The 21,507-nt window shown below is 36.6% G+C and overlaps 1 protein-coding gene across 4 annotated transcripts in view; it reads left to right on the forward strand.

Moving 5' to 3' along the window:
- Positions 1-21,507, forward strand: part of Sf3b2 (splicing factor 3b subunit 2) — a 286,261-nt gene that overhangs the window by 28,890 nt on the left and 235,864 nt on the right. The window lies entirely within an intron of this gene.

The raw sequence follows: 21,507 nt of genomic DNA on the forward strand, positions 1-21,507 counted from the left end.
CGTAAGAAAACCAAATATTATTCTTTTAATCCTTTGGTCGAAATGTCTTGAAAACAACAAATCCTGCATTTATATTGAATTTCTCATAATAAAAACCTCCAAATATTGACCATTCTGCTGTTTTGGATGCATATTTCTTGCGATCGTCGTCGGACTGGCGTCGTCCGAAATACCGTCGGAAAATCGTGAATTTCTCATAATAAAAAGAAAACCTTACTTTTAATCCTTCCGGTGTCTTGAAAACAACAAATCCTGCATTTATATTGAGTTTCTCATGATAAAAACCCTCCAAATATTGACCATTCTGCTGTTTTGGATGCATAAAAATACCTCCAAATATCCTTTGGGTGTCTTGAAAACAACAAACCATTTATATTGAGTTTCTCATGATAAAAAAATCCTCCAAATATTTCTGCTGTTTTGAATTTCTCCTAATAAAACCCTCCAAATATTGACCATTCTGCTGTTTTGGATGCATATTTCTTGCGATCGTCGTCGGACTGGCGTCGTCCGAACCTTATTAATCCTTTGGGGTCGAAAATCGTAAGAAAACCTTACTTTTAATCCTTTGGGTGTCTTGAAAACAACAAATCCTGCATTTATATTGAGTTTCTCATAATAAAAATCCTTTATTGACCATTCTGCTGTTTTGGATGCATATTTCTTCGTCGGACTGGCGTCGTCTGAAATACCGTAAAAACCTTACTTTTAATCCTTTGGGTGTCTTGAAAACTCCTGCATTTATATTGAATTTCTCATAATAAAAATCCTCCAAATATTGACCATTCTGCTGTTTTGGAATATTCCGAAATACCGTCGAAAAATCGTAAGAAAACCTGTTTTACTTTTTAATCTTTTGAGTGTCTTGAAAACAACAAATCCTGTCTTGAAAACATTTTTTTGAGTTTCTCATGATAAAAATCCTCCAAATATTGACCATCCGATCGTCGTCGGACTGGCGTCGTCCGAAATACCGTCGAAAATCGTAAAAAACCTTACTTTTAATATTTGGGTGTCTTGAAAACAACAAAACAACATCCTGAATTTATATTGAGTGTTTCCTGCATTTATATTGAGTTTCTCATAATAAAATCCTCCAAATATTGACCATTCTGCTGTTTTGGATGCATATTTCTTGCGATCGTCGTCGGACTGGCGTCGTCCGAAATACCGTCGAAAATCGTAAGAAAAAGAAAACCTTGCATTTTTAATCCTTTGGGTGTCTTGAAATGCAACAAATCCTGCGAAAATTTATATCCTTTGGGTGTCTTGAAAACAACAAATCCTGATTGAGTTTCTCATAATAAAAACCCTCCAAATATTGACCATTCTGCTGTTTTGGATGCATATTTCTTCGGACTGGCGTCGTCCGATCGTCGTCGGACTGGCGTCGAAATTATCGAAAATCGTAATAAAAACCTTCCCGAAATACCGTCTTGAAAATCGTCGAAAATCATAAGAAAAAAACCTTGCTTTTAATTGACCATTCTGCTGTTTTGGATGCATATTTCTGTCTTGAAAACAACAAATCGAAAATCTGCATTTAATCTTGAAAGTTTCTGCATTTATAAGTTTCTCATAATAAAACCCTCCAAATATTGACCATTCTGCTGTTTTGGATGCATATTTCTTGCGATCGTCGTCGGACTGGCGTCGTCCGAAATACCGTCGAAAATCGTAAGAAAAACCTTTACTTTTAATCCTTTTGGGTGTCTTGACCAAACAACAAATCCTGCATTTATATTGAGAAAACCTTACTTTAATCCTTTTTCTCATAATAAAAACCCTCCAAATATTGACCATTCTGCTGTTTTGGATGCATATGCATATTTCTTGCGATCGTCGTCGGACTGGCGTCGTCCGAAATACCGTCGAAAATCGTAAGAAAACCTTACTTTTAATCCTTTGGGTGTCTTGAAAACAACAAATCCTGCATTTATATTGAGTTTCTCATAATAAAAACCTCCAAATATTGACCATTCTGCTGTTTTGGATGCATATTTCTTGCGATCGTCGTCGGACTGGCGTCGTCCGAAATACCGTCGAAAATCCTAATAAACCATTCTGCTGTTTTGGATAAGAAAACCTTGGGTGTCTTGAAAACAACAAATCCTGCATTTATATTGAGTTTTTAATTGACCATTCTGCTGTTTTGGATGCATATTTCTTGCGATCGTGTCGGACTGGCGTCGTCCGTCTTGAAAACACAACAAATCCTGCATTTATATTGAGTTTCTCATAATAAAAACCCTCCAAATATTGACCATTCTGCTGTTTTGGATGCATATTTCTTTGGCGATCGTCGTCGGACTGGCGTCGTCTGAAATACCGTCGAAAATCGTAAGAAAACCTTACTGTTTTTAATCCTTTGGGGTGTCTTGAAAACAACAAATCCTGCATTTATATTGAGTTTCTCATAATAAAAACCCTCCAAATATTGACCATTCTGCTGTTTTGATGCATATTTCTTGCGATCGTCGTCGGACTGGCGTCGTCCGAAATGTCGAAAATCATAAGAAAATTCATTTTTAATCCTTTGGGTGTCTTGAAAACAACAAATCCTGCATTTATTTGAGTTTCTCATAATAAAAAACCTCCAAATATTGACCATTCTGCTGTTTTGGATGCATATTTTTGCGATCGTCGTCGGACTGGCGTCGTCCGAAATACCGTCGAAAATCGTAAGAAAACCTTACTTTTAATCCTTTGGGTGTCTTGAAAACAACAAATCCTGCATTTATATTGAGTTTCTCATAATAAAAACCTCCAAATATTGACCATTCTGCTGTTTTGGATGCATATTTCTTGCGATCGTCGTCGGACTGGCGTCGTCTGAAATACCGTCGAAAATCGTAAGAAAACCTTACTTTTAATCCTTTGGGTGTCTTGAAAACAACATAAAAATCCTCCAAATATTGACCATTCTGCTGTTTTGGATGCATATTTATATTGAGTTTCTCGAAAATAAAAAACCTTACTTTTAAATATTGAAAACAACAAATCCTGCATTTATATTGTTTTGGATAAAAACCGTCCAAATATTGACCATTCTGCTGTTTTGGATGCATATTTCTTGCGATCGTCGTCGGACTGGCGTCGCGAAATACGTCGAAAATCGTAAGAAAACCTTACTTTTAATCCTTTGGGTGTCTTGAAAACAACAAATCCTGCATTTATATTGAGTTTCTCAATAAAAATGACCCCAAATATTGACCATTCTGCTGTTTTGCATTTATGTTGATATTTCTTCGATCCGGAATAAAAACCTTCTTGCGATCGTCGTCGGACTGGCGTCGTCGAAATACCGTCGAAAAATCGTCGAAAGAAAAACTTACTTTTTAATCTTTGGGTGTCTTGAAAACAACAAATTCTGCATTTATATTGAGTTTCTCATAATAAAAACCCTCCAAATATTGACCATTCTGCTGTTTTGGATGCATATTTCTTGCGATCGTCCGTCGAAAATCGTTAGAAAACCTTACTTTTTAATCCGGTGTCTGAAAACAACAAATTCTGCGTCGTCCAAAATGACCATTCTGCTGTTTTGGATGCATATTTCTTGCGATCGTCGTCGGACTGGCGTCGTCCGAAATAAAATCTTTGGGTGTCTTGAAAACAACAAATCCTGCATTTATATTGAGAAAACCAAATATTTATTCTGCTGTTTTAATATTTTGCGATCGTGTCGGACTGGCGTCGTCCGAAATACCGTCGAAAAACAACAAAACCTGCATTTATATTGAGTCTTTCTGCATTTAATTGAGTTTTCATAATAAAAACCCTCCAAATATTGACCATTCTGCTGTTTTGGATGCATATTTCTTGCGATCGTCGTCGGACTGGCGTCGTCCGAAATACCGTCGAAAATCGTAAGAAAACCTTACTTTTAATCCTTTGGGTGTCTTGAAAACAACAAATCCTGCATTTATATTGAGTTTCTCATAATAAAAACCTCCAAATATTGACCATTCTGCTGTTTTGGATGCATATTTCTTGCGATCGTCGTCGGACTGGCGTCGTCGAAATACCGTCGAAAATCGTAAGAAAACTTACTTTTAATCCTTTGGGTGTCTTGAAAACAAATCCTGCATTTATATTGAGTTTCTCATAATAAAAATCCTCCAAATATTGACCATTCTGCTGTTTTGGATGCAATTTCTTGCGATCGTCGTCGGACTGGCGTCGTCGAAATACCGTCGAAAATTAAGAAAACCTTACTTTTAATCCTTTGGGTGTCTTAAAAACAACAAATCCTGCATTTATATTGAGTTTCTCATAATAAAAACCTCCAAATATTGACCATTCTGCTGTTTTGGATGCATATTTCTTGCGATCGTCGTCGGACTGGCGTCGTCCGATATACCGTCGAAAATATTGTAAGAAAACATTCTTGTTTTTAATCCTTTGGGTGTCTTGAAAACAACAAATCCTGCATTTATATTGAGTTTCTCATAATAAAAATCCTCCAAATATTGACCATTCTGCTGTTTTGGATGCATATTTCTTGCGATCGTCGTCGGACTGGCGTCGTCTGAAATACCGTCGAAAATCGTAAGAAAAAAATCTTTGGGTGTCTTAAAACAACAAATCCTGCATTTATAATAAAAACCCTCCAAATATTGACCATTCTGCTGTTTTGGATGCATATTTCTTGCGATCGTCGTCGGACTGGCGTCGTCCGAAATACCGTCGAAAATCGTAAGAAAACCTTACTTTTAATCCTTTGGGTGTCGAAAACAACAAATTCTCATTTATATTGAAGTTTCTCATAATAAAAACCCTCCAAATATTGACCATTCTGCTGTTTTTATTTTTTAATCCTTTGGCGTCGTCGAAATACCGTCGAAAATCGTAAGAAAACCTTACTTTTAATCCTTTGGGTGTCTTGAAAACAAAATTCTGCAACAAACCTCCTGACCATTCTGCTGTTTTATATTGCGATCGTCGTTTCTCGAAAATAAGAAAACCTTACTTTAATCCTTTGGGTGTCTTGAAAACAACAAATCCTGCATTTATATTGAGTTTCTCTAATAAAAACCTCCAAATATTGACCATTCTGCTGTTTTGGATGCATATTTCTTGCGATCGTCGTCGGACTGGCGTCGTCCGAAATACCGTCGAAAATCGTAAGAAAACCTTACTTTTTTAATCCTTTGGGTGTCTTGAAAACAACAAATCCTGCATTTATATTGAGTTTCTCATAATAAAAACCCTCCAAATATTGACCATTCTGCTGTTTTGGATGCATATTTCTTGCGATCGTCGTCGGACTGGCGTCGTCGAAATACCGTCGAAAAAATCGTAAGAAAACCTTACTTTTAATCCTTTGGGTGTCTTGAAAACAACAAATCCTGCATTTATATTGAGTTTCTCATAATAAAAATCCTCCAAATATTGACCATTCTGCTGTTTTGGATGCATATTTCTTGCGATCGTCGTCGGACTGGCGTCGTCGAAAAATCGAAATACTTTTAATCGAAAATCGTAAGAAAACCATTCTGCTGTTTTTAATTTCCTTTGGCGTGTCTTAAAAGCAACAAATCCTGCATTTATATTGAGTTTCTCATAATAAAAACCTCCAAATATTGACCATTCTGCTGTTTTGGATGCATATTTCTTTGCGATCGTCGTCGGACTGGCGTCGTCCGAAATACCGTCGAAAATCGTAAGAAAACCTTACTTTTAATCCTTTGGGTGTCTTGAAAACAACAAATTCTGCATTTATATTGAGTTTCTCATAATAAAAACCTCCAAATATTGACCATTCTGCTGTTTTGGATGCATATTTCTTGCGATCGTCGTCGGACTGGCGTCGTCCGAAATACCGTCGAAAAATCGTGTCTTGAAAACAAAAACTGACTTTTAATCCTTTGGGTGTCTTGAAAACAACAAATCGAAAATCTGCATTTATATTGTGTTTCTCATTTATATTAATAAAAACCTCCAAATATTGACCATTCTGCTGTTTTGGATGCATATCGATCGTCGTCGGACTCGAAAATCGTAAGAAAACCTTACTTTTAATCCTTTGGGTGTCGAAAACAACAAATCCTCATTTATATTGAGTTTCTCATAATAAAAATCCTCCAAATATTGACCATTCTGCTGTTTTGGATGCATAAAATCGTTAGAAAACCTTACTTTTAATCCTTTGGGGGTCTTCATAATAAAAACAACAAATATTGCATTTATATTGAGTTTCTCATAATAAAAACCCTCCAAATATTGACCATTCTGCTGTTTTGGATGCATATTTCTTGCGATCGTCGTCGGACTGGCGTCGTCCGAAATACCGTCAAAAATCGTAAGAAAACCTTACTTTTAATCCTTTGGGTGTCTTGAAAACAACGAATCCTGCATTTATATTGAGTTTCTCATAATAAAAACCCTCCAAATATTGACCATTCTGCTGTTTTGGATGCATATTTCTTGCGATCGTCGTCGGACTGGCGTCGTCCGAAATACCGTCGAAAATCGTAAGAAAACCTTACTTTTAATCCTTTGGGTGTCTTGAAAACAACGAATTCTGCATTTATATTGAGTTTCTCATAATAAAAACCCTCCAAATATTGACCATTCTGCTGTTTTGGATGCATATTTCTTGAAAACCGATCGTCGTCGGACTGGCGTCGTCTGAAAACACCGAATTCTGCATTTATAAATCGTAATAAAACCAAATTGACCACTGTTTTTAATCCTTTGGGGTCTTGAAAACAACTTTGGGTGTCTTGCATTTATATTGAGTTTCTCATAATAAAAACCCTCCAAATATTGACCATTCTGCTGTTTTGGATGAATATTTCTTGCGATCGTTGTCGGACTGGCGTCGTCTGAAATACTGTCGAAAATCGTAAGAAAACCTTACTTTTAATCCTTTGGGTGTCTTGAAAACAATTTATCCTGCATTTACATTGAGTTCTTCAACAGAAAACCCTCCAAAATTGACCATTCTGGAGCCATATTTCTTCTGTCGGACGGGCGTTGTCAGCGTCGTTAACCTGGAACATGTGTTGTAACCCAGGAAATAATTTTTTTTATGAATATATTTTAAAAGCGTCATAAACATTCGGAACTTCTGTCGGACGGGCGTTGTAAGCGTTAACCGAGACCAGGAAATAATTTTTTTATGAATATATTTTAAAAGCGTCATAAAAACCGGGACTGACTGTATATCTATATATATATAAACGAGGGTAAGTCAAAAAGTTCCAGGAAAAATTGTTGAATGATGTATTTACATAGGAATGAAACAACCCAAATACTTGGTAAACAATTATCTGTGATGTATTGATCCATATAGACTTGTTACCTCAGTCATCCTCTTGCTACCGTGGTGTTAACATCTGCTTCAGAAAAGTAACTTCTTGAACCCATGGAAAATAAAAATTTTGAGATGAGAGCTAACATCAAGTTCCTGACCAAGCTTGATTGGAAACCAGGAAAAAATATTGAAGCTTTGCAACAAGTTTATGGAGATTCTTCTCCATCTAAATCAGTTGTTTGTGATTGGATAAAGCGATTTAAGGATGGTCGGGAGGACCTCAAAGACAACCCAAGAGAGGGAAGACCATCGACTGCAAAAATGAAAGAATTGTGGCTTTGGTGCAGAATCTAGTGGATGAAGATCGTCGGATTACTATCGATATGATAGCTAATGAAACTGGGATCTCCCATGGTTCCGCATTTTCAATTTTAAATGAAAATCTTGGTTTGAGTAAACTTTCAGCACGTTGGGTCCCAAAAGCGTTGCGCAAGACCAACTGCATCAAAGAGCTGAACTTTCTCTTGCAGTTTTAACGAAGATTGAATCAAATGAATCAGAGTTTTTTGACCGGATTGTTACTGGAGATGAAACTTGGATCCATCAATATTACCCAGAAAGTAAAATTCAATCAAAGCAATGGTTACCAAGAGGTTCAGCTGCACCAGTGAAGTTCAAAGTGGCGAGATCTGCCCAGAATGTTATGGCAACAGTGTTTTGGGACTCCAAAGGAGTGATTTTGATTGATTTCCTTGAAGGACAAAAACAATCGCGGGAACTACTACAAAGGTGTTTTGCAAAAACTGAAGACTGCATTGACTAAAAAACGTCGAGGAAAGTTGCACCGCAGAATTTTGTTCCATCATGATAACGCTCCAGCATATTCATCAAGGGTTGCAAGAGAAGTCCTACGGAAATTTAGGTGGGAAACTCTTCCACATCCTCCTTATAGTCCTGATCTTGCTCCTTCAGATTTTTTCCTGTTCCCAAAACTCAAGGAACACTTAAGAGGAGTCCGGTTTGAATCTTTGGATGCTGCTAAACATGCAGTTTCAACATGGTTTAATAGAAAGGCCCCAAATTTCTACAAAGAAGGGTTGCAGAGGTGGAAACAGCGCCTTGAAAAGTGTATAGAGTTAGATGGTAGATATGTAGAAAAAATGTTTGAATTTCCTTAAATAAAGAGTATATTGAATTTTTCCTGGAACTTTTGACTTACCTTATATATATATATATATATATATATATATATATATATATATATATATATATATATATATATATATATATATATATATATATATATATATATATATATATATATATATATATATTGTGATGAAGTGCCCAGTGTCTGGTCTTCAAATTAAACCTGGTATCGAAGTGCTTGATATTTGAATTACCAAACATACTATTTATCCTACAATTATAGTTACCTCACAGCCAGACACCTGAACCCTCATCACATATACAAAACGACTGATTTCTGTAAAGGCAACAGTGATCCCTTGTAAAACTTATCAATCATGAAAGAAAGCAGAATAAGTTCATTAAAACAGGTGTGAGGTAAAATCAAAGGCCATCACTCCAACAACATTATAAAAGTCTAAGTATTTCTATTTCCCTGGTTCGAGTTCACTTCAATTACTTGGAGGAAAACATCTCACTTACCACTCTATATCTAATTCAAAGCAAAATTACTGGTGGGTCAATAAATGAAACTCTGATATAACAATTTTAAATAAAAAAATTTATTTTTAAATTCAAAGATTATACATAACATTAACCCTTAAACGCAGACTGGACGTATCGTAAGTCGACTAAAATTGTCTGTCGGGTGACGAGCAGACGTACCGTACGTCGACCACAAAAAATTTCAACCTTCGGTCAAATTTGACTCGACCGAAATGGTCGAAAAACACAATTGTATGCTAAAACTCTTACATTCTAGTAATATTCAATCATTTACCTTCATTTTGCTACAAATTGGAAGTCTAGCACAATATTTCGATTTATGGTGAATTTTTGAAAAAACTTTTTCCTTATGTCCACGCGTGGTAACTCGGCCGAAAATTTCAGAAATTCTTTCATCATTTTGTCGTAATTTTTGCACCACTTTATATTAGCCGTTACATAAAGTTTTATATATGAAAATGTCCGCAATTTCATGTAAAAGACAACAAAAAACAACCCATGGTTGTAGCTTTTATCAGTTTGGAAATATTTTCATATAAATCATGATAAGTGCCAAAATTTCAACCTTTGGTCAAATTTGACTCGACCGAAATGGTTGAAAAACGCAATTGTAAGCTAAAACTCTTACATTCTAGTAATATTCAATCATTTACCTTCAATTTGCAACAAATTGGAAGTCTCTAGCACAATATTTCGATTTATGGTGAATTTTTGAAAAAAAAAAAACTTTCCTTACATCCGCATGCGGTAACTCGGCCGAACATCTCAAAAATTCTTTCGTCACTTTGTTGTAATGTTTGCACTGTTTTATATTAGTCATTACATAAAGTTTTATATATGAAAATGTGCGCAATTTCATGTAAAATATAACAAAAAACAACCCATGGTTGTAGCTTTTATCAGTTTGGAAATATTTTCATATAAATCATGATAAGTGCCAAAATTTCAACCTTTGGTCAACTTTGACTTGACCGAAATGGTCGAAAAACGCAATTGTAAGCTAAAACTCTTACATTCTAGTAATATTCAATCATTTACCTTCATTTTGCAACAAATTGGAAGTCTCTAGAACAATATTTCAATTTATGGTGAATTTTTGAAAAAAAAAACTTTTCCTTACGTCCGCACGCGGTAACTCGGCCAAACATCTCAAAAATTCTTTCGTCACTTTGTCGTAATGTTTGCACCGTTTTATATTAGTCGTTGCATAAAGTTTTATATATGAAAATGTCTGCAATTTCATGTAAAATACAACAAAAAAGAACCCATGGTTGTAGCTTTTATCAGTTTGGAAATATTTTCATATAAATCATGATAAGTGCCAAAATTTCAACCTTTGGTCAACTTTGACTTGACCGAAATGGTCGAAAAACGCAATTGTAAGCTAGAACTCTTACATTCTAGTAATATTCAATCATTTACCTTCATTTTGCAACAAATTGGAAGTCTCTTGCACAATATTTCAATTTATGGTGAATTTTTGAAAAAAACTTTTTCCTTACGTCCGCACGCGGTAACTCGGCCGAACATCGCAGAAATTCTTTCGTCACTTTGCCGTAATGTTTGCATCGTTTTATATTGGTCGTTACATAAAGTTTTATATATGGAAATGTGTGCAATTTCATGTAGAGTACAACAAAAAATAATTCATGGTTGTAGCTTTTATCAGTTTTGAAATATTTTCATATAAATCACGATAAGTGCCAAAATTTCAACCTTTGGTCAACTTTGACCCTGACCGAAATGGTAGAAAAACGCAATAGTAAGCTAAAACTCTTACATTCTAGTAATATTCAATCATTTACCTTCATTTTGCAACAAATTGGAAGTCTAGCACAATATTTCAATTTATTGTGAATTTTTGAAAAAACTTTTTCCTCACGTCTGGCCGGTAACTCGTCCGAACATCTCGGAAATTCTTTCGTCACTTTGTCGTAATGTTTGCACCATTTTATATTAGTCATTACATAAAGTTTTATATATGAAAATGTGCGCAATTTCATGTAAAATACAACAAAAAATAACTCATGGTTGTAGCTTTTATCAATTTTGAAATAATTTCATATAAATCACGATAAATAGAAAAAATTTTACCTTCGGTCAACTTTAACTCGACCGAAATGGTCGAAAACTGTAATTGTGAGCTAAAACACTTACAGTCCAGTACTATTCAATCAATTACCTTCATTTTGCAACAAACTGGAAGTCTCTAGCACAATATTTTGATTTATGGTGAATTTTTAAAAAAACTTTTTTACGTCCGTGTGTTACGAATTCATGCATCATTTTGTGATAATATTTTCTCTGTGTTGCTTTGTTCGTTTTACAATTTGTTATATACCAAAATCATCACAATTTAGTGTACAATACAACGAAAAAAAAATAACTCAGAACCGTTTTGCTCACAGTGCGATTTGTATATAGTTATATATGAAATTTTTTTTTCATTTTTGATGGTTGCATACTAAACTTCAGGCAATGTCAAAAAAAGGAGCCAAAAATGAACTCTTAATCTTAAAAACTAAGCGTGCTGCGATTTTTTGAAAAAAACTTTTTTTCCGCCTCGGCGCTAACTCCCGAACGCCGCCGGTATAAGGCAGACACTTTCGTAAATAGAGGCTCAGCGTTTAAGGGTTAACAGTCTCAGGGAAATTTATTATTACTCAAAAACAAAACAATATTGGATTAAATCTGAATTAATCATCAGCCAAAATTAAATCAGAAATTAATTTATTAATTATTCAAAAATTTTATTCAAGTAAAATTTAAATTGTTAAGTAATAAAAGTTGACCGAAAGGAAATACAAGTAAATTAATTCCTGTGTGTTAAACAAAATTAGGCAGTTAAATCAATCATATAAAAATGTGGATACAAAAGACAGAAATATACTCTGCAAAAAATTAAATACTGAAAATGTAAAGCAAAACATTAAGGCAATAATAAACACACCACATATATGTAAAACTCTTCAAAAGATAAAGCATAAAACATACATGAAAAAAGTATTAAAAAGGGAAAAAGTATCTTTACATATAATCACTGTAAATATTATTTTTAGTGCACTAAAAACCCAATAATTATGTTACAGTACCTTGGTACCAATTCCGTCATGTCTTTAATCAGGCGCCGTTACAGACACTCAATAAAATACATTGTTCAGAGGACTCAGACACATATACTAAGGAATTAAACAGTTAAAAGTAACAAGTGACCCTTGTCTACCAAAATTATCAATTGCGCTACAACAGGACATACGAAGTCCCGAGAGAGAGAGAGAGAGAACCGCGTTTCTCTTCCGCACGGCTATAGTCTCAGAATGAAGCCCTCTGTATGGGTGTCTATAGATGGCAGGGCATGGCCATACGAGTGCGTGGACGGGTTTTAGACGATTTTTATTTTAAAAACTTTAAAAACGATAATTAGAGAGAAAGTGGAATTACAGTTAATAATAATATTTATCATTACATAGTTTCAGAACAAAAGAATCGCTAGTTATTATAATAAGAATGAAAAATATCGTCTCATGGAAAATTCCTGAATGATGTTGGGCAACTTTCCTGATACCTCCCAGCAACGTCTTGTACATTAATGGAGCATACATTTTAAAACATTCCGCTCTCTCTATGAATCTCCTATCCTCCTGATCCTTCAGGATTTTCTGGTAGTGTTCTAGATACTGAGTGTCCTTCCAAAACTTGACACATTGTTGCTTTAATCTGTTCAAAGCCAACCCAAAGTTGGAAGTTAATCTCCTTTTATTGCCTTTCCAAGGCAATGCCACAACATACTGTTTGTCAGTTTCAGAATAGGTTACAGTACTCTCAGAGTTCTCCAATACTTTCCATTTCTGTTCCGTTATCTCAGTGCAGTCAACGCCTAAATGATCTTCCCTCAGATCCTTTAAATGAGTAGCCTCTTCAGTCCTGTGGAGAAGGGTAGAAACCTTCTCCACAGGGCACTCGTCCTTACGTCGAACTGGAGCCTTTTCCATAAGGAAATTTCTTTTTTAATTGACTTTTTTAATAATAACTGTTTCCCTGCAAAGCTGGTGTATAGGAAATTACATAAACTACTCAACAAACATTTCATTAAAAAAACCAGCGGTTTTAACCGTCCAAAAAATGAAATTTTACGCTAGCTTTCCATTTACTCATGACCTCAAGTCTCACAAAAAGTTCACTCAAATTATTCAGGATAATTTTTATGCCATTGATGTTACTTTAATCCCTAAGAACCCTTTCACCATTGGTTCACTCTTTAAAACCAAAGATCGGTTATCACCTTATATGTCATCTGGTATCATTTATAAATATACTTGCCCTGAATGTCAAACAGGGACCTATGTGGGATCCACCAGTAGACTCCTTAAGGTGCGTCTCGGTTCTCATCATGGTGTAAGCTTCCGTACAGGTAGCAGAATTTCAAATCCGTAACATTCCAATATCAGAAATCACTCAAAAATTTGTAAAACACATTGATAATAAAGACTTATACATTTTAGGCCATACCACCAACCCTCAAGACCTTGTTATTCTGGAATCACTTTTATCAAACAACTTGTTCTGTCGTTAAACACTCATACGTCCTCCTCTCCTCCTGCACAGGTAGCAGAATCTCGAACCCAGAGCACTCCAATATCAGAAACCATTCAAAACAATGTAAAGCCTACATTGAGAACAAAGATTTTAGTGTCATCAGTCATACAGCCAATCCTCAAGATTTGACAATCTTAGAGTCGTTATTTGTAAAACAACTTGTACCATCGTTAAATATTTGTATATCCACTAGTCAATTTATTTAGTTTAACTCCTTACTGTGGTGGTTTCTTTCCATTTAGTTCTTTACTGCCTCACCTCTAGGTTGGTTGTGTTTTTATTTTTATTTCATTCTTGCTGTAATGTTTTAAATGTATTCGAATACTGTACTTATAATTTTTTTTTTTTTTATCTTTTCTTATCCACAGCCCTGAAGATGTAACTCGGTAGATAATTACGAAACGTTGGCTATAAAATAAAAAAGACAGCTTAGTGATGTGTGGTTTTCGTCTGTCTTCCTCTGGATATGTTTCCTGGAGTAATTCCCTGTTCCTGTATTATGTATATGTATATATATATATATATATATATATATATATGTGTGTGTGTGTGTGTGTGTTATATATTATATTATATATATATATATATATATATATATATATATATATATATATATATATATATATATATATGTGTGTGTGTGTGTGTGTATATATATATATATATATATATATATATATATATATATATATATATATATATATATATATATATATATATATATATATATATATATATATATATATATATATATATATATATATATATACAGGCAGTCCCGGTTAACGGCAGCCTCGGTTATTGGCGATCGGTTTTACGGCGCTTGTCTAGCGACGACAATAACCAGATTTTCGTCACCGATAAACCGGTTATCGGCGCTGATGGCCTCTTATTGGCACCGATAATCGTTATCAGCGCCGCTAACCAGGGATCAGTGCTATTATCACCAATTTTCGGTTAGTGGCGATTTTCGGTTGTCGTCACGCCATCAGGAACGGAACCTCGCCAATAACCAGGGACTGCCTGTATATGTATATATATATATATATATATATATATATATATATATATATATATATATATATATATATATATATATATATATATATATATATATATATATATGTGTGTGTATATATTTTAAGTAAGTATATCTTAGTTTAACCAGACCACTGAGCTGATTAACCCTTAAACGCTTAATGGACGTACCATACGTTGACTAAAATTGTCTGTCGGATGTCAAGTGGACGTAGCATACGTCGACTGAAAATGCTTTTTTTAAATATTCGCGGAAAAATAATTATAGGCCTAGTTTGTGGAAGGTTTCAAATCACACGCCTTGAGGGATGCTGGAGTTCACAGATCAAGCTGTTGTTTTGTTTATAAGCGTCACCCAGACCGCATCGCGAATTCCCTCCTTCTCGCACCAGATAGCATCAGCGTTGGACCTTGCGGGAGCGATTTTTTGATGCATCCGTGTTTTGCAGAACTTTGGAGAGTGTTTGCGTATTCGTGCTGCAACAGGACGTTTGCAGAGATGTCACAAAGCCATCAGGACCGTGAAAGGCGCATACTGCCTGTCGGTAGTGGGCATGTGAGACGAGTTTTAGACTGGGATGCTGGAGAAGGACCCAGCAGCCAAAGTGACCCAGCTTCTCAGCGCCGTGTTGTTCGCCCACGTGTGACTGAATCCGACCAAGGACCACATCCTGTGCCTTTTACTACCCCTAGGAAGCATCGGGGTGTCCTGAGGGGCATCCGTAAATTTTTGGAAAAAACTTTTTCCTTCGCTGAAAATCCTGGCATTTCTTGAGTCACCTTGTCGTAATTTTTTCGCCGTTTTATATTATTCATTACATAAAGTGTTATACATCAAAATGTGCGCAATTTCATGTAGAATACAACAAAAAATAAATCATTATTTTAGCTCTTAACAGTTTTGAAATATTTTCATTTAAATCACGATAACTAACAAAATTTTAACATTCGGTCAATTTTGACTTGACCGAAATGCTCGAAAAACGCAATCGTAAGCCAAAATTCTTACATTCTAGTAACAATCAATCATTTACCTATATTCTGCAACAAACGGAAAGTCTCCACCACAATATTTCGATTTATGGTGAATTTTTGAAAAAAAAAACTTTTCCTTCGCTCATAAAAAATCCTAGCATTTCTTGAGTCACATTGTCGTAATTTTTTCGCCATTTTATATTATTCGTTATATAAAGTGTTATACATCAAAATGTGCGCAATTTCATGTAGAATACAACAAAAAATAAATCATGCTTTTAGCTTTTACCATTTTGAAATATTTTCATATAAATAACGATAAATAGAAAAAATCAACCTCCGGTCAACTTTGACTCGATCAAAATGCTCGAAAAACGCAATCGTAAGCCAAAATTCTTACATTCTTGTAACAATCAATCCTTTACCTTCATTTTGCAACAAACGGAAAGTCTCTGGCACAATTTATGGTGAATTTTTGAAAAAAACTTTCCTTCCATCCGCGCGCGCAAACTCCGCTAAAAATCCTAGCATTTGTTGAGTCACCTTGTCGTAATTTTTCGCCGTTTTATATTATTCGTTACATAAAGTGTTATACATCAAAATGTGTGCAATTTCATGTAGAATACAACAAAAAATAAATCATGCTTTTAGCTTTTACCATTTTTGAAATATTTCCATATAAATAATGATAAATAGAAAAAAAATCAATCTTCGGTCAACTTTAACTCTATCGAAATGGTCAAAAAAATGCAATTGTAAGCTAAAAAATTACAGTCTAGTAATATTCAATCAATTTCCTTCATTTTGAAACAATTGGAAAGTCTCTAGCATAATATTTCGATTTATGGTGAATTTTTGAAAAAAACTTTTTTTTACGTCCGCTCGTTACGAATTCATGCATCATTTTGTGATAATATTTTCTCTGTGTTGCTTTAATCGTTTTACAATCTGTTATATACCAAAATCATCGCAATTTAGTGTACAATACAACTAAAAAAAATAACTCATTAGCTTTAACCGTGTTGCTTACAGCGCGATTGGTATACAATTATATACGAGTTTTTTTTTTTGCTGTCTTATATTCCAATATTTATTTATGATAATGATATTTTTTTTCATTTCTGATGGTTGCATACTAAACTTCAGGCAATGAGAAAAAAAGGAGCCAAAAATGAATTTTTAATCTTAAAAACTAAGCGTGCTGTGATTTTTTGAAAAAAACTTTTTTTCCTCTTCGGTGCTACTTCTCGGAGGCCGCCGGCATACGGGAGATGTTTTTGTAAATAGGGCTTCGGCGTTTAAGGGTTAACAGCTCTCCTAGGGCTGGCCTGAAGGATTAGATTTATTTTACGTGGCTAAGAACCAATTGGTTACCTAGCAACGGGACCTACAGTTTATTTTGGAATCTGAACCAAATAATGACGAGAAATGAATTTCTATCACTAGAAATAAATTCCTCTAATTCTTCATTGACCGGTCAGAGAGCCAAACATTGGGCCAACAGCGTGCTAGCCGAGAGCTCTACCCACCCCTCCAATGAAGAACTTGTATATACAGTATATATCTGTATCTTCTAACCAGGTCTGTACATCATCTTCAATCACGTCTGTTTGGCCCAACCTATGATGAATATGATGAAAGTCCTTGGCCTCAAACCCTTTGAAATTGTATTCCATCTCATGATCATAGAGAAGTTTTTCCAAGGGTTGGCTATGGTGTTTGTTTCCACGGTTTTCCATGCAGCTGCAACATTGAATTTAGCTGCTTTGAGGTTGTAGTTTTTTATGTTAGCGGTTGTTCTCTCCCCTTCTGTGTCGTGAGTAAGATCATCTTCCTCTTCCAGCACCACTAGTACCTAGTCTAAATGTCTGCATTGATATAACCTCTCGCAGGATATAATTACCCCCTGATCCATGGATTGTATCAGGGAGGTAACATTGAGTGGCAAAAACATGCATCGTATCTTTCCATTCAGGTGAGCAGGTGCATTGTCTAAGATGAGCGACACCTTCGCCTCATCAGCTGGCAGTTTGAAAACATCTTCCTGGTGTGTATGTACTGCTGGTATGAAGTGGGTGAAGAACCAATCACTGAAGATTGCCATGGTGAACCATGCCTTCTTGGAGCTGTAGTAATGCACTGGGAAAAGGTTCATGCAATCTTTCACAACTCGTGGGCAAGCGGACTTGCCCACCACCACAAGCTTCAAATGGTGCAAACCATCTGCGTTCACACAGCACAACACTGAGAAACGTTCTTTGCTTATTTTATGGCCAGGTGTTGAGCTGTCATCTGTAAAAGCCTGAGTATTCCTTGATAGCAACTGCCAAAACAATCCAGTCTCATCTGCATTGTAAATTTGGGAAATAGCAGTCCTTCACTCTTAACTCATTAAGCTTCTGCCTATAAGGCTCGACTGCCTCAGTCGGTGCACTGCGTGCTTCACCTTGCGTAACCTTATTACCCTATCCATGGTGATTTCTAAATCGCCAAAACCACCCATCACTACCTACAAAGTTATCAATTCCCATATGTTTTGCTAACTTGTTCGCAGCACTTTGAATTTCTGCGCCACAGACATTGTTACCACATGATTTTATTTGTATAAACAACTTTGTCACAGCTTCCTCAATACTTGTATCCTTTGCAACTCGCATACGCTTCCTTCACCAACAGATGATGCTTTAGAACCAGCATCCACATTATATTTCAGAGAAAAAGCTACGAGCTTACCTTTCGCCTTGCGTATGTCCAAAACAGTTTGTTTTTTCGCTCCATACTCCATGCACATTTTCGAAGCTGATGCACCGGCCCCTAGCATTTTAACCATTTCGAGTTTCTGGTTCACAGATAATGTCACCTTTCTCTGAGGTAGTACTATCAGTATCCCTTGACAACATGATGAAAAACTTAAGTCTGAATACAGGACAGACAGAAGTGTCTGCAAAAAACACAGCGGTGTAGCAGAGGTAAACAGTGAGTTTTACTTCTGGTTTTGGCGGACTTCAGACCCCCGCGGCTTTGGCGTCGGCCTCCACTTCATCGATTTGGGAGAAGGCTAATGCGGAGTTTTCTGCCTGGATAGAAATTTTCTGATTCCCTTGGGGAGTCTTTGCACATTTTTACAGTGCTAAAATTGGGTGCCAAGAACACTTACGTTCTTTTCTCACTTCTTCAGTCTCTATGGCTCAAAACCAGTGTAATTGTGTGACACCCCATCGTTCTTGGCTGAAGGATTTGGCTTCGGGCACTATTGTGCTGTAGGTGGAGAAGTAGAGCCCAGGGAGTTGTTTTGTCACTTACAGGTGTGTAGGCACCCTTAGCCACAGCAGCAGCCTGCCTTTTATGTTGGTGCAGAGTACCAAGAGAATGGGTGTTACAGCACTCCCTTCCTTTTCCAGGCTCCCCTAGTTAGTTTTCCCCTCCTACCTACACTACAAGGAGACTTTTATAAGAGACAGTGGAATTTGTTACAAGGTCCTCTCATGGCTTCTGAAGTTGCCTGTTTCTGGTATTGATGGTTTAGGGAGGATAGAGACTACCACTGAATGCATCAAAACAAACCTTTTTTTTGCTTGCATGGCTCCATTTACTCTTGAGGTGACAAGTTTGGTTTTAGCAGTGATCCAGGGGAAGTTTGGATGTAGTCAGTAGACATGCTGGGTGCTAATTTCAGCTTTTTGCTTATCCCCAAGTTTTTGCAAGAATCCTGTCCCAGTGGACAGCTTAGGAGAGGCCTGAGGGCAAAAGTCAATCTTTCTTAATTAGTAAGCCTTTGCAGAATAATAATAAATATTCCATATAGCTGTCTGTGCTAAGACAAATGGCTTCCCTAGAGAGGCTGGAACCAGTTTAAGGATGAGGCCAATCCAATTCTTTCCGAAGAATCGATGGAATGAGAAATCAACCAGTTTTCATGCAGTTCTGGTCTCCATAGATTTAGAAACTTGAGATGGAGTCATTGACCCAGTCGTTTATAAGGTGCCTTCCTCCAGCTGAAGAGCTCAGATCTCGTGGTATTCAGGAATGTTGACTGAAGGTTTGGGTGTGGTTGCAGCCTGCAGACATGTGCCAGGGGTTTGGTCTGCAGAGAAATGGGAGCTACACGTGAAAGATCCCTTTACCACTGGAAGAGCTATTGGAGGGCAAGAACTGGCTTATCTAAGCAATTAAGAGAGACAAACTCAGTTTTGTTCCTGATCAAGTCCCATTTTCACCTGAGTGGAAGGGAGGAAGTTTCTCTTTTCCTCAGTTGTGCTAGGAAATGAACGTGTGGCTGATCACCTGAACAGGGCGAATCAAGCTCTGTCTATGGAATGGACTCTACACCACAAGTCTGCAAGGGTCAGCAGGAGTTAAGGTCACTCCCCTTCCAGATCTCTTTGCCACAAGATTCTACTTTGTCTGCTGGTTCAGGATCCGAATGCCTGGTTAGTAAACGCATGCTGTTGGACTTTCCCCTTTTGTTTATGATTCAAAGGGTTCTGACAAATTCCAGCTAACAGTGAATAAAAAAAAAATGATACATGACCTTGGTAACTCCATGGTAGCCACGCAGGGATGGTTCTAAATTTTCTGTCTTAGTTGATAGACTGCCCTAGACCCTTCCCACTAAGGATGGGCTTTCTCATGCACCCTGAACACATGAGATTTCACCAGAACCTCCCTGTGCTTCAGCTGACCATGTGGAGACACTCAATTGTGTCTAGCAAACAAGAGGTTTTCCAAGAGGTGCAGAAGATCAGTGATTAATTCCAGAAGGCAATCGACTAATGCGCTATACAAGATACAGTGGTCAGTCTTTAGAGCTTGATGCTTTTCCAAGAGGACTTCCTGCCCCCATACCTTTATAATAACGTAATGTAGTTCTTTCTTATTCATGCTACACTGAAGGTTTGGCTCTTCATGCTATTAAGGGGCATTGCTTCATGTTTAGCATCTGTATAAGACATTCTGGTCTGGATCTCAGCTAACATGGACATTAAGGAAGCCTTCAGTTTCTAAATCTAGATTCCTTAATCTCCAATTAAATCACTGGGCTGGGACTTGATGTAATGCTAAAGTATTTAAGTATGCCTCCATTTAAACCCTTGAACTCAGCCTTCTTAAAAGATTTGATGATTAAGATTTTTTTACAGTCAGTCAACTCCAAGCCTTCTCTGCAATGTGGGCTTTCCTTCCCAAGGAACAGTCCTCTCCTTTTTGCCCTTCTTCAGTTTCTTCCTAATTTTTTTCATTTTTTGTGTCCCCAGTCTGTCTTCCTTAGTGCCAGATGGGTAAGATCCTCCTTGTGTCCAATCACAGCAGTCTCTATGGGCTAAGGACTAGTGACCCCAGACAGTATTCTAAACCAGATCAACCTATGGCAAAATATGCCATGGCCTCTATGCTCAAGAACCTGTTTAAGGAAGCACACACTAATCTAGACCCTCTTTCAGAACACTCCTGAAGGTAAGTTTCTTAGAGTGGGGTGGCAACTACCTTCAGTTTCCACCCTTCAGTGTTGTCAATATAGTCCAGTGGAGATGTAACTACATAATTGCCTCTCACTATTTGTGAGATATAGATATTCAGTATGAATCATGCAGAGCACTTTTGCCCCTTATTACAACAGGGGATCTCACATTCTGAACAATTAGAGTTGCTATACTCTTGCCTTTCCTATTTACCTAGGAAATTTTGGGGGGGAACATGAAGGTGCCTTTTCTGAGAAAGGTAAGAGCTTTCATTCATTTACTGCCTTTGCTCTGCTGGCCTGTGCACAGGGCCTTTTGTCCCACTTTCATCAAAGTGAGAGTGGTATCCCTTGCAAGGAGCCTCCAACATCTTGCACCTCTCCAACCTCCCCACTCATGTGGATGGAAAAAATTGAATCACCCGAAAGGGGTGGGTCAGTAGACAGTTCAAACTCAACGATCCTATTAATTTTTTAGCTTTCGCAC

The sequence above is a fragment of the Macrobrachium rosenbergii genome, chromosome 58, assembly GCF_040412425.1.
Source record: "Macrobrachium rosenbergii isolate ZJJX-2024 chromosome 58, ASM4041242v1, whole genome shotgun sequence".
Lineage (NCBI taxonomy): Eukaryota > Metazoa > Arthropoda > Malacostraca > Decapoda > Palaemonidae > Macrobrachium > Macrobrachium rosenbergii.